This window comes from Bufo bufo, chromosome 5, assembly GCF_905171765.1.
Source record: "Bufo bufo chromosome 5, aBufBuf1.1, whole genome shotgun sequence".
NCBI lineage: Eukaryota > Metazoa > Chordata > Amphibia > Anura > Bufonidae > Bufo > Bufo bufo.
Window position 1 is genome coordinate 155146820 of NC_053393.1, and position 15226 is coordinate 155162045.

Sequence of the window (15226 nt, forward strand, 5' to 3'; positions counted from 1 at the left end):
GTGCTGACTACAAGACACGAGTGGTTTGCACGCTGTGCAATCAGAGCCTGAAGCGAGGCATAAACGTTCTAAACCTGAGCACAACCTGCATGACCAGGCATCTAAGTGCAAAGCACGAGCTGCAGTGGAGTAGACACCTAAAAAACCAAGAAAGGTCTCTGGCTCCTCCTGCTTCCTCTTCTGCTGTAGTCTCGTCCTCTTGATCCCCCTCTGGAGTGACAGTGGCACCTGCCACCCCGCAAACAGAGGATGTGCCAGCAACGCCACCTCGGTCACCAAGCATCTCCACAATGTCCCATGAAAGCATTCAGCTCTCTATCTCCCAAACACTAAAGCGAAAGAGGAAGTATCCCCCTACTCACCTGTGATCCCTGGCCTTGAATGTCAGCATTTCCAAATTCCTAGTCTTTGAAATGCTGTCATTCCGTCTGGTGAACATTGACAGTTTTAAGAATCTGATGGCAGTGGCTGTCCCACAGTACATTGTGCCCAACCACCACTACTTTTCCAGGCGAGCCATCCTTTCCCTGCACAACCAAGTGGGGGACAAAATCACTTGTGTACTGCGCAACGCCATCTGTGGCAAAGTCCACCTAACTACGGATACGTGGACCAGTAAGCACGATCAGGGACGTTATATCTCCCCAACAGCACACTGGGTAAATGATGTGGTGCCTGGGCCTGAGGCAGATAGCAGTTTGGCGCATGTCCTTCCACCACCGAGGATTGCAGGGCATTTCACTTTGCTTCCTGTTGCTTCCTCCTCCTACTCCGTTTCCTCATGCTCTACCGCCTCCAGCATAACACCTTCACCACCAACTTTAGCACAGTCAGGGGTAAACAACAGCAGGCAGTTTTGAAACTATCTGTTTGGGGGACAAACCCCACACCGCGCAGGAGCTGTGGACGGGCATGGAACAACAGACCGATGAGTGGTTGGTGCCAGTGAGCATCAAGCCCGATCTGATGGTATGCGATAATAGGCAAAATCTCGTAGCAGCTCTGGGCCTTGCTGGTTTGACGCACATCCCTTGCCTGGAGCATGTGCTGAATTTAGTTTAATAACTTGACCCACCCTCTCTACCCAATCAGATTTCAGCCATTGACCTCCCTTGGATGTGGTATCCCTTTCTCAGGCTCCCTCTCCAGCATGGAACCCTGATTCCACGTTACCCGTGATCACTATGGTAGGCGCATAAAAGAACATTGAAAGTTGATAGGGAAGATATCCAATTTGATCATGGACATCACGGGAGGTGCGATCAGGTAGAAGTTATCTAGAGTCAACAAAGTGGCAGCAGGGCCTCTCCTGTATAATGTTTCCTAAACCAAAATACCTCAGTGACATTCCCTGTAATTTTATATTACTCATTCCAATAACAGGGCATCTTAGGAGTCCTGTATTGTTATTTATCTTCACTACCTCCCCGATTCGGGACTGGGTAATTGCCACGTGCCTCCTGCCTTCCTTCGATTTTTCTGCTTTAATAACTTGTCCCACATCTCCACCCAATCAGATTTCAGCCTCTGACCTCCCTTGGATGTGGTATCCCTTTCTCAGGCTCCCTCTCCAGCATGGAACCCTGATTCCACATTACCCGTGATCACCATGGTAGGCGCATAAAAGAACATCGAAAGTTGATAGGGAAAATATCCAATTGGATCGTGGATGTCACGGGGACGTGCGACATGGTGGAGCAGTATGTGTGCACACGCCTACACGTACTGACTGATGGGTCTGCCCCCTTCAACTTCTGGGTCTCCAAATTGGGCACATGGCCTGAGATTGCCTTTTACGCCTTGGAGGTGCTGGCCTGTCCTTTAGCCAGTGTATTGTCTGAACGTTTGTTTAGCACAGCTGGAGGGTGTTATTACAGACAAGCGCAGCCGCCTGTCCACAGCCAATGTGGACAAGCTCACGTTCATTAAAATGAACCAGGCAGGGATCCCACAGGACTTGTCTGTACCTTGTGCAGAATAGACATGTATACTGGTCTCACCCAGCCATTGTTGTACTCCAGCGCACTTTCACTTTGTTTTATTTTTTATATTTCTCAATGTTTTGGGGTCTACCCAAATTGAAACAAAAAAAAAAAACAGTGTTGGCGACTGTGGCAATGTGAACATTGAGATGGTGTTTCCCCAGGTTCCAGTCCGGGACTTAGGGCATGCTCATGTCCAGGGATTCTATTTATTCCTGCTACTGGATCTTGGGTGTGGCTCACTCTGGAGAGTGTGTAGACAGAGGCCTGGTGAGGCTCTGTCAGTGTGGTCTTAGCTAGGCAAGGCTGAGGGGACACGAGGCTAGGCAATAGCCTGGACTTTGGGGGACTTGCACACAGAAGGCTGGAGTGGCTCTGTGTGGTCTGAGCCAGGAGGGCTGAGAGACCACTATCCCACAAGAGACACTGGTGTGGGAGCAGCCTGGAGGCTGCTGGAGGTTGGGCTGGGAAAGCCGCATCTCATCACGGGTGTGAACTGTGGTACGCTTTAGGTGAGTCAGGGAAACCTATGTGTTTAGATAGGGCCCAGATGGGCAAGGTATTTTATTTTGGCTTTGTGTGTTTTTCTTTATGCCGTGTGCCACAATAAAGCACAGTTTGGCCCCTAAATCATGGTGTCTGTGAAGAAGTGTGTGATTGCAACCACCGGAAAAAAGCTAATCCCCCACAGCGACCTTCTCCACCGCCGCTTCCACCTACACCGCCACATCTACCGCCTGCTCAACCTCATACTCCATATGGACCTCCTCCTCCTAGATCAAGATTATTATTTATTATTTGTATGTATTTTATGTTATTTCCCTATCCACATTTGTTTGCAGAGCACTTGCCATGCTCTTAACCACATTTTGCTGCCTTTTGCAGCCCTTTAGCCCTTTCCATGACTTTTTTAGAGCCATTTTAGTGCTCCAAAGTTCGGATCCCCATTGACTTCAATGGGGTTCGGGTTTGGGGTCAAGTTCGGGTCCCGAACTTCCAGGTGTCCGCTCAACTCTACTTACTACTGGTAAGTATTCCTATATAGCAGAAGTATCATATATACACTGCTCAAAAAAATTAAGGGAACACAAAAATAACACATCCTAGATCGGAATTCATTAAATATTCTTCTGAAATACTTTGTTCTTTACATAGTTGAATGTGCTGACAACAAAATCCCACAAAAATAAAAAAATGGAAATCAAATTTTTCAACCCATGGAGGTCTGGGTTTGGAGTCACACTCAAAATTTAAGTGGAAAAACACACTACAGGCTGATCCAACTTTGATGTAATGTCCTTAAAACAAGTCAAAATGAGGCTCAGTAGTGTGTGCGCTCTACGTGCCTGTATCACCTCCCTACAACGCCTGTGCATGCTCCTGATGAGGTGGCGGACGGTCTCCTGAGGGATCTCCTCCCAGACCTGGACTAAAACATCTGCCAACTCCTGGACAGTCTGTGGTGCAACATGACGTTGGTGGATAGAGCGAGACATGATGTCCCAGATGTGCTCAATTGGATTCAGGTCTGGGGAACGGGCGGGCCAGACCAGAGCATCAATGCCTTCGTCTTGCAGGAACTGCTGACACACTCCAGCCACATGAGGTCTAGCATTGTCTTGCATTAGGAGGAACCCAGGGCCAACCGCACCAGCATATGGTCTCACAAGGGGTCTGAGGATCTCATCTCGGTACCTAATGGCAGTCAGGCTACCTCTGGCGAGCACATGGAGGGCTGTGCGGCCCTCCAAAGAAATGTTACTCCACACCATTACTGACCCAATGCCAAACCAGTCATGCTGGAGGATGTTGCAGGCAGCAGAACGTTATCCACAGTGTCTCAAGACTCTGTCACAGCTGTCACATGTGCTCAGTGTGAACCTGCTTTCATCTGTGAAGAGCACAGGGCGCCAGTGGCGAATTTGCCAATCTTGGTGTTCTCTGGCAAATGCCAAACGTCCTGCACGGTGTTGGGCTGTAAGCACAACCCCCACCTGTGGACGTCGGGCCCTCATATCACCCTCATGGAGTCTGTTTCTGACTGTTTGAGCAGACACATGCACATTTGTGGCCTGCTGGAGGTCATTTTGCAGGGCTCTGGCAGTGTTCCTCCTGTTCCTCCTTGCACAAAGGCGGAGGTAGCGGTCCTGCTGCTGGGTTGTTGCCCTCCTACGGCCTCCTCCACGTCTCCTGATGTACTGGCCTGTCTCCTGGTAGCGCCCCCATGCTCTGGACACTACGCTGACAGACACAGCAAACCTTCTTGCCACAGCTCGCATTGATATGCCATCCTGGATAAGCTGCACTACCTGAGCCACTTGTGTGGGTTGTAGACTCCGTCTCATGCTACCACTAGAGTGAAAGCACCGCCAGCATTCAAAAGTGACCAAAACATCAGCCAGGAAGCATAGGAACTGAGAAGTGATCTGTGGTCACCACCTGCAGAACCACTCCTTTATTGGGGGTGTCCCATTTGCACAACAGCATGTGAAATTGATTGTCACTCAGTGTTGCTTCCTAAGTGGACAGTTTGATTTCACAGAAGTGTGATTGACTTGGAGTTACATTGTGTTGTTTAAGTGTTCCCTTTATTTTTTTGAGCAGTGTATATATATATATATATATATATATCCATGAAGAAAATCTGGCAGCACTCCCTTCAAAACTGATATGGGGTGCCCGCGGTGGTCCCTCGATTCAGGACAGAAGACAATGAAGAAAATCCGCAGCACTCCTTGCTGTATATAATGTATATATTATTCTTTTTAAAAAAAATTTATTTAAATTTTTTTATTTATATATTTTTTTTCTTTCTTTCTTTCTTTATTTTAATTGGTCATGCAGCTCTATAGTGTAGTGGTTAAGATTCTTGGCTGTCATGTAGAAGGTTGTGAGTTTGAATACCGCCATAAACTTTTCAGAAATAGAGGCTAAATTAGATTTAAATTCACTGGGTGTCCCCAAGCAATGACTCCATATATGGACATAGCTATATATGGAATCAGAGCAAGGACTCCTAATCCGAACTAGAGTCCCGACACCCTCGCCTCTTTAGAGCAGGGGGTGCCTGGTTTAATGCTCGGGTTCTCACATTGACTTCCATTGTGCTCGAGTGCTCTGTAGAGCACCCGAGCATCGGGAAGTGTTGTACTCGAGCACACGAGCACTTTGGTGCTCGACCAACACTATTAGATACCCATTGCAACCTATGAGATTCCACCTTTCCTTTTTCAGATCTTCTTTGAAAAATGAAAGGTGGAATGTTGGTGACAACCAACTATACACTTCATCCCTTGACATCACCCCTGCTTTACTCCGAAACACCAGTGATTGTCTGGCAGATGTCTCTAACATCATGTCCTCTCTGTATTTAAATGTATTCTTAAAAAAATTTAACTTCTTGTCTTTCCCTCATCTACTAACTCACCTAAACTTGATATTTCAATTTCAGTCTGCGGCACCATCATAACTCCTGAGCAGCATGCCCGCTGTCTTGGGGTCATGTTTGACTCAGATCTTTCCTTTGCTCTCCATATCCAATCAATTGCACTCTCTTGTCGTCTGCACCTCAAGAACATCTCCAGAATTCACCCTTTTCTTACGGTGGAAACAGCCAAAACTCTTGTTGTTGCCTTGATTCATTCTCGTCTTGACTATTGTAATTCAATACTAATCACATCTTTTCAGGCAGGCTTATAATGCTTCCTAAACTGACTGTTCCCCAAGTAACCCCTCCCACATCCCCCAACTCTTTAGACCTGAACTCAATCTACTAACAGTCCCACACCCTAAGCAGGTGGGCCTACACCACCGCTTTCAGTACGAAAGTGGCTCAATTACTACATATCACAATCAACTACCTTTTGTGTCACCCCATTTCCTCATAGATTGTAAGCTCTTGCGAGCGGGGCCCTCACTCCTAGTGTTTCAGTTGTATATTAGCCAGTAACTTTGTGATGTCTTTTGTTTTGTATATGAATCCTCTGAATTGTAAAGCGCTGCAGAATATGGTGACGCTATATAAATAAACATTATTATTAATCTGATTGGTTGCTATGGGCAACTAAACCAGTTCTACTTTACACCAGTTTAATAAATCTCCTCCAATGTCCCCTGAAATGCTTCAACATAGTTTTGGCATCTTCAAGGGTATGTGGCAGTGCATAGTTTTTCTCCCACAGTCCAAAAACACACAGGTTAATTGTCTTCCTATTAAATTGTCTCTAAAGTGATTGTTTGCAGATAATAAAAAAAATATTTTATTTAAATGTGATTTTATTGTGAAAAAGTATTAAAATGGATTCTACTTAATGATGTTAGTTCCCCTTTAAGAAATAAAACAGAGATAACACTGAGAGCTGATGTTGTCATAGCAACCAGTCTGTTCTCTTCTATTCTGTATTAGGTTCTAGAACATGGATACCTAGTACATATGTGAATTCCATGCAGGTTTTCCTCACACTTCATACATTGGGGTGAAGTGAACACTTACCTACTGTGTGATTACTGCTAAATTACACAAAAGGAATTTACGAAAACAGATCTCCAGAGCTGAAAAAGTAAAGTATAGTAAGTGTAATATGTCATAATATGTAATCAGATATTGGGGTAAATTTACTAAGACCTATGTGTCGTACGTTTGTATTAATGTGTAATTTAATGCCAAATTTATTAAGAGGTATGTCTCTTTGGAGCATCTCTCTGGCAGTCCATGGGACAGAAATCAAAGCTATGCTGGCTATGAGCTGAAACAGACATGTGCTATATCTTTGGAGGCCATGCCACCTAAGCCCCACCCACAATGTTAATGGATAAGAGCGTAAAAGTAGGAAAATTTGCAGATTTTTAGTGAAATGCCACTTGTTCAGAGCTACCCTGTAAGCCAGTGTCCTGAATGGCAGGTATACATATTTATCCATCTACAATTCAATTTGCATACAGTATCCCCCCCTAGTGGTGACTACGTTTGGGGAGCTTGCTTGCTTTTCCCTATTTTGGATGACTCTTGGACAGTCAAGGACTGCAGGCAAATATGATGAGGTCTTAGACAAAACTATATTATTACGGTGCATTAATATCGGCACACTATGTTGTTGATGTGGTAGTCGCTGTGACTGATGAATTACATGAGTTACATAGCTGCAAACATAATTTGGGACATATAAACTCTGCCACTCCCAGAAAACTCCCACAAACGGTTCACTTTGGGGCAAATTTTGAAAAGCCCTGCCCTCTGTCACTGACCCCACCCCTTTCCTGTGCATTTTCTGGAACTTATAGCAGCTATATTGTTACATGAAAGTAATATTTACTTTCACTAAACCTTTAGTAGTTTCTGGATAGCACCTATATTACATCATTGAAAATTCACTATTTAAAAACCATGGATAAAATCCCCATTTGATTATACAGGAAAGGTAGTGTTACCACGACAACCAGACAGCTCACTATTGTTTTCTATGAGGTTTTAGAACTAGCTGGTTTACACTTCTGTGGTAATGTAGAGTTAAATGCTTCAATATACCTTCTATATCAATTTCTTGCATTCTTAAGATCTATTTTTGCTGTCGTTCAATAGAAGTTCTATTGTTTATTTCTAGTTCTAGTTAGTTCTAGATAAAAATCTGACCCGGTCATGTGATGGACACGCGGCTATATTACATGTGTATGTATCACATAACTAGGACAGGTTTTATTCCCTGGAAGTAAACCATGAGTGACTATTAACACAAAGCAACTGACTTAACACCTACACCTTGAGAGCCAGGCCTCATCAAGAGTTGGGCTGCATTTGTAGCTCTTTTATTGGAGATCCAATAATAGCTGCCTGCTCATTTAGCTAATTTCAGAACTCCCATAGAAGTGAATGGGGAGAGCCTTACACGTACAGTACAGACCAAAAGTTTGGACACACCTTCTCATTCAAAGAGTTTTCTTTGAAAAAAGAAAACGAATTCCAGCTCTTCACAATAAAAGGCTTCTTTATTCCACTTCTTTAAAAACAGACATCAAAAGCAGAGTAGTATGCTGTGACGCGTTTCGGGCTGTTATATCTTAGCCCTTCATCAAGACTTTATTTTCATGACTATGAAAATTGTAGATTCACACTGAAGGCATCAAAACTATGAATTAACACATGTGGAATTATATACATAACAAACAAGTGTGAAACAACTGAAAATATGTCATATTCTAGGTTCTTCAAAGTAGCCACCTTTTGCTTTGATTACTGCTTTGCACACTCTTGGCATTCTCTTGATGAGCTTCAAGAGGTAGTCCCCTGAAATGGTTTTCACTTCACAGGTGTGCCCTGTCAGGTTTAATAAGTGGGATTTCTTGCCTTATAAATGGGGTTGGACCATCAGTTGCGTTGAGGAGAAGTCAGGTGGATACACAGCTAATAGTCCTACTGAATAGACTGTTAGAATTTGTATTATGGCAAGAAAAAAGCAGCTAAGTAAAGAAAAATGAGTGGCCATCATTACTTTAAGAAATGAAGGTCAGTCAGTCAGCCGAAAAATTGGGAAAACTTTTAAAATAAGGACTATTTGACCATGAAGGAGAGTGATGGGCTGCTGCGCCAGATGACCTGGCCTCCACAGTCACCGGACCTGAACCCAATCGAGATGGTTTGGGGTGAGCTGGACCGCAGAGTGAAGGCAAAAGGGCCAACAAGTGCTAAGCATCTCTGGGAACTCCTTCAAGACTGTTGGAAGACCATTTCAGGGGACTACCTCTTGAAGCTCATCAAGAGAATGCCAAGAGTGTGCAAAGCAGTAATCAAAGCAAAAGGTGGCTACTTTGAAAAACCTAGAATATGACATATATTCAGTTGTTTCACACTTGTTTGTTATGTATATAATTCCACATGTGTTAATTCATAGTTTTAATGCCTTCATAGTCATGAAAATAAAGAAAACTCTTTGAATGAGAAGGTGTGTCCAAACTTTTGGTCTGTACTGTATGTCCATGTCTACATTCACTGTGGCTGTGACTGTGGTGAGAGCTGAACAGGCTTGTGAAGGTTATATTTAGAGATGATCGAATCGAATCGCACAAGATGGAATTCGATCCAAATTTCAGGATAAATTCTATTTGCCTAGAAGCTGAATTTCCTCGTGCTTCGTGTCAGCATTTCGATTTAACCTGAAAATGTAAAAAAAAAGAAAATTCTAACTTACAACCTCAATTTGTTCACGATCGGCTGCCAGCCTCCATCTTGCTTAAAGGTCTCGGCCGCACTGGATTTCAGCCAAGATCTTCAAGCAAGATGGCGACGGCCGGCCTGTCGCAAGCAAATGGAGGTGGTAAGTTTGATTTTGTAAGTTTGAATTGTTGTTCTAAGGGGTACATTGACGGGGGCAGCGCTATTGCAGGTCCCTGTCATTGCACCTGCTACTTACAATAAGTAATTCATCACAAAGTGAATTTTTTTTTAAAATTCCGCAAAGCAGCCAAATCGAATTTTCAATCATTTTTTTTGTCTTTGAAGGGAGTGAGCTGCTATATAACAATGGCAGACAATCAACCTATGAAGTCCAGGAAGAGACGCCACTGCTGCATGACTTACCAGCCAAGCGGCGTCTGCTTGACCCTCCACAGTCATCTCAGAGGCGTCTTGTGCTCTACACCCCATCCAGTGAGCTCCTGAGGTGCCTCGGACGCTTTCTACAAAAAAGATGTTATAAGCTGGATCTTTCTGCTACACTGCCTATAGGATGGCTGAGAAACATTGACAATTTTCTCCTTTATAACCGTTACCAACCCGAAAGTTTCCTAAGCTCAGGTAGCGTTGTATTTCTCTATATGCTATGCCGAGACCTCATCTCCCCTGAGGCAGACAGCATACGACAGCTTCAAGTCTCGTTTCTCACATGTTACTATATCTCCCACTGCTACATCGGCAATGAGCTTGGGTACCCAGAAACACCATTCCTGGTGGGCAGCTCAAGGACAGCCTTTTGGGACAGATGCTTATCATATATCTCAATTATGAGTTCCAAGATGATGGAGATCAATGACAACCGCCAGGTTTATAGCGAGACACTTGCTGAGCTAAAAGCTGTAGGAAGATAAAATACAATCTATGACCTGCAAGGAGAGAAAATGCATTGGATAATTAGTGTCCAGAATGTGAAATCTTAAAAGGAACCATATTTTAGGAAGGTATCAACATCTGAGACCTCCATGTTACTATATACAGTATGTCCTACCAGTAATGGTTCCTGGAGATTTAACATCAAGATGTGAAGGGGTTGCATGGCTGATTACATGCAACACTATTTTTGGAATTGCTATCTCTTAGAGATTGTAATGATACTGTATGGCTCTCAGAGCAGACATAGACTTATCAGATTGCTGCACTATAGTGCAATTATATAAGTCGTCAGACTTGACTTTACAAATGAACAAATGATTTTTACTTGGCTCAGGGCATTTCTTTATCAGTGACAGCTGGAGAACTACAGGGACCAAGCTAGTAACTTTGTAATTAACTGAAATTACAAAATTGGCCCCTGTTCCGAGCATTCAGTCGCACACCCCTGGAAGCACTGTTGTGATCCAATAGTGATGATGTTTTGTCCATTGGTCATATGTCTTCCAGGCTCCTAATCCACGCCCTGTTGACAGCACATCACCAATGATGTCCCTTTATGGACTAGTGCTTTGTGCTGTGTGCAAGGCGCATGCACTAACCCAGCATACAATAGCATGCGCAGAGAAAAGAAGAGCACTTGCCCTCTTCTACAATAAAAGATAATAGAGAGCAAAAGAAAGGTTGCGCGTGATACCCAGCACGGAATTCTCCAGCGCATACCAGAAATAAAAATGTTCCTCTACTGACCCGATCTACAACTTCAGTGCCTGGATATCAACAAACATTGCAGGACAAAGAGGTGGATAGCAGTGGAAACATCAATTTCCATAAGTGAAGAACCACTGAAGATCAAGACAAAGTCTACTGAACAGAAGAAGACAGTATCTAGAAGCTTTGATATGATTTAAACTGTGTCCTATAACACTGAATGGACTTAAGCTACTTTGGTAACTTCTGAAGCCTGATGAATTGTCTTTATTAAACTTAAACAGAACTTTACCATTTTATTTTTTTCCATTATTTAGAACTTTAGGGCTTCCAAGTAATAAAAAGCTAAAAAACCCACAAACAAAGAATATGATAACTCATACATATAAAGTGCAATCTATTTAATAAATGATAAAGAAGTGTTCACAACAAGACAACAACCCGTACTCACAGTGCAGCTATTGCCCATTGGTCAGCTGTCTGAGGTGTACAGAGAACAGTGTTAAGCGCACAGTGAATGGTGAGCTTTAGGTAGGAGAAAGTGTAGTAAAAATTGAAAATTTATTAATAAAGTATATTAGAGATAGTTTTATTAGGGCATTAGGGAGAACATATTAAAAGTTTATATAAAGGTTTAGTTATTCTTTAACTCTTGTGGGTCTGATTATATTACCAGGGTTGCTCGGATTGATCACCTTCCCTGAAGGAGGCGATGTAGTATTATTTGATAACAAAGGGAATGGATTGTCATGACATAGTTGGAGTCTGACAGAACAGTTATGAGAAGATCCATGAAAAAAAGTTAATTCTTTAAAGAAGGGGAATTAATTGAAGGCTGTATGAACTGGTGTACAAAAGTTGTTCAAGCAGTATTTTTCAGAAAAACGTAGTGACTGGTGTATGAAATGCCGTCTTAATATATTCATTCCAACTTATTTTGGTGTCCCATGCATATCAGGTAAATTGTGCCCCACACAAACAATTTAAAACTATCTACTTGCTAATAAAGAGATTTAAACACATTTTAGAAGAATATAGCCTTCTTTCCACACCCCCTCACCACTTCCTGAGATATGTAACATAGTAACATTGTAACATAGTACATAAGGCCGAAAAAAGACATTTGTCCATCCAGTTCGGCCTGTTATCCTGCAAGTTGATCCAGAGGAAGGCAAAAGCCAATTTTCCCCACTTTAAGGGAATAAAAAATTCCTTCCCGACTCCAATCAGGCAATCAGAATAACTCCCTGGATCAACGACCCCTCTCTAGTAGCTATAGCCTGTAATATTATTACGCTCCAGAAATACATCCAGGCCCCTCTTGAATTCCTTTATTGTACTCACCATCACCACCTCCTCAGGCAGAGAGTTCCATAGTCTTACTGCTCTTACCGTAAAGAATCCTTTTCTATGTTTGTGTACAAACCTTCTTTCCTCCAGATGCAGAGGATGTCCCCTCGTCACAGTCACAGTCCTGGGGATAAATAGATGATGGGATAGATCTCTGTACTGACCCCTGATATATTTATACATATTAATTAGATCTCCCCTCGGTCATCTTTTTTCTAAAGTGAATAACCCTAATTTTGATAATCTTTCAGGGTACTGTAGTTGCCCCTTTCCAGTTATTACTTTAGTTGCCCTCCTCTGGACCTTCTCCAGTTCTGTTATGTCTGCCTTGTTTACAGGAGCCCAGAACTGTACACAGAACTCCATGTGTGGTCTGACTAGCGATTTGTAAAGTGGTAGGACTATGTTCTTATCACTGGCATCTACTCCCCTTCTGATGCAACCTATTATCTTATTGGCCTTGGCAGCAGCTGCCTGACACTGGTTTTTGCAGCTTAGTTTGCTCTTTATTAAAATTCCTAGATCCTTTTCCATGTCAGTGTTACCGAGTGTTTTATCATTTAGTATGTACGGGTGACTTGCATTATTCCTTCCCATGTGCATAACTTTACATTTGTCAGTGTTAAACCTCATCTGCCACTTATCTGCCCAAGCCTCCAATCTATCCAGATCCCTCTGTAGTAGTATACTGTCCTCTTCAGTGTAAATTACTTTACACAGTTTAGTGTCATCTGCGAAAATTGATACTTTACTATGCAAGCCTTCTACAAGATCATTAATAAATATATTGAAGAGAATAGGGCCCAATACTGACCCCTGAGGTACCCCACTAGTGACAGTGACCCAATCTGAGTGTGTACCGTTAATAACCACCCTTTGTTTTCTATCATTGAGCCAGTTACTTACCCACATACAGACGTTTTCTCCCAGTCCGAGCATTCTCATTTTATATACTAACCTTTTATGTGGTACAGTGTCAAATGCTTTGGAGAAGTCCAGATATACGACATCCATTGATTCGCCGCTGTCAAGTCTAGAACTTACCTCCTCATAGAAACTGATTAAATTAGTTTGGCATGACCGATCCCTCACGAAGCCATGCTGATATGGCGTTATTTGCTTATTTCCATTGAGATGCTCTAAGATAGCATCTCTCAGAAAACCTTCAAACAGTTTACCCACAACAGATGTTAAACTTACCGGCCTATAGTTTCCATGCTCTGTTTTTGGACCCTTTTTGTATATTGGCACCACATTTGCCATGCGCCAATCCTGTGGGACATTCCCTGTCAGTATAGAGTCCGCAAATATCAGAAATAAGGGTCTGGCTATGACATTACTTAATTCTCTTAGGATACGGGGGTGTATGCCATCCGGTCCTGGCGATTTGTCTATTTTAATCATCTGACAGTTTATTTTCCTCAGTGAATACATTGGAGAAAAAAATATTTAACAGCTTTGCTTTCTCCTCGTCGCTCTCTGCGACTCCCCCCTCATTACTCTTTAAAGGGCCGACACCTTCAGATTTATACTTTTTAACATTTATATAATTGAAGAACATTTTAGGGTTAGTTTTAGTCTCTTTGGCAATTAATCTCTCGGTCTCTAGTTTGGCCACTTTTATTTGTTTTTTATATGTTCTATTTTTTTCCTTATAGTTTTTCAGTGCTTCCGTGCTACCCTCCTGTTTTAGTGATTTATATGCTTTCTTTTTGTCATTTATTGCTTTCTTTACAGTTCTATTTATCCACATTGGTTTCTTTCACAATGAGATTTTAGGATGTTTTTAATGATATCCCATTTTGTGGCTGTATTTTTATTTTTGAGGACTTTGTCCCAGTTAGTTAGGCCTATGGCCTCTCTTAGTTGGCTAAATTTAGCTTTTTTGAAGTTTGGTACTTTTGTTCCTCCCTGTAGAAACACTCTTTTGAATGATAATTGGAAGGTTATTACTTTATGGTCACTATTTCCCAGGTGTCCACCAACCTGCACGTCTGTTGTTCTGTCAGGCCTATTGGTTAATACTTAGTCCAGTATGGCCGTCCCTCTAGTCGGGTCCTGAACCAGTTGGGAGAGGTAATTGTCTTTGGTTATTGCCAAGAACCTGTTTCCCTTATGAGATATACAAGTTTCCGTTTCCCAGTCTATATCTGGGTAGTTGAAGTCCCCCATAATAACCACCTCATTATGATTTGCCGCCTGGTCTATCTCGTTTAGTAGTAGATTTTCTGTGGACTCTGGTATATTAGGTGGTTTATAGTAAACTCCTATTAGTAATTTATTGTTGTTTTTAGCTCCATGTATCTCTACCCACAGTGACTCCACATGTTCATGTCCCTCACTTATATATTCCTGGAGTATGGGCTTTAGACAGGACTTTACATTTTACATAAAGGCAAACCCCTCCCCCTCTCCGGTTTTGACGATCCTTTCTAAACAGACTGTAACCTTGTACATTAACTGCCCAGTCATTGCTATCATCCAGCCATGTCTAAGTTATTCCCACTATGTCATAGTCCTCCTCACACATCACTAATTCCAGCTCCCCAGTTTTATTAGTCAGGCTTCTGGCATTAGTATACATACATTTGAGAGGTTTATGTATATTTTTTACCCTACACCTTTCCTTCTGAAATGTTCTAGTCCCTCCTTCCATTCCTCCCACAGTCCCACTACCTTGCCCACGGTCTCTATCTGCACTATCTTCCCCTCCTATAGTGTAATTTCCCTCCCCCCCAGTCCCTAGTTTAAACACTCCTCCAACCTTCTAGCCATCTTTCTCCCCAGCACAGCTGCCTCTTCCCCATTGAGGTGCAGCCCGTCCCTACGATAGAGCTCGTAGCCGATAGAGAAGTCGGCCCAGTTCTCCAAGAACCCAAACCCCTCCTTCCTACACCAGTTCTTGAGACACTTGTTAATCTCCCTAATCTCCCACTGCCTTTCTTGTGTGGCTCGTGGTACAGGCAGTATTTCGGAAAATACTACCTTGAGATCCTTGCCCTAAGCTTTTGACCTAAATCCCTGAAATCATTTTTAAGGACTCTCCACCTACCTCTAACTTTGTCATTGGTTCCGATATGGACCATGA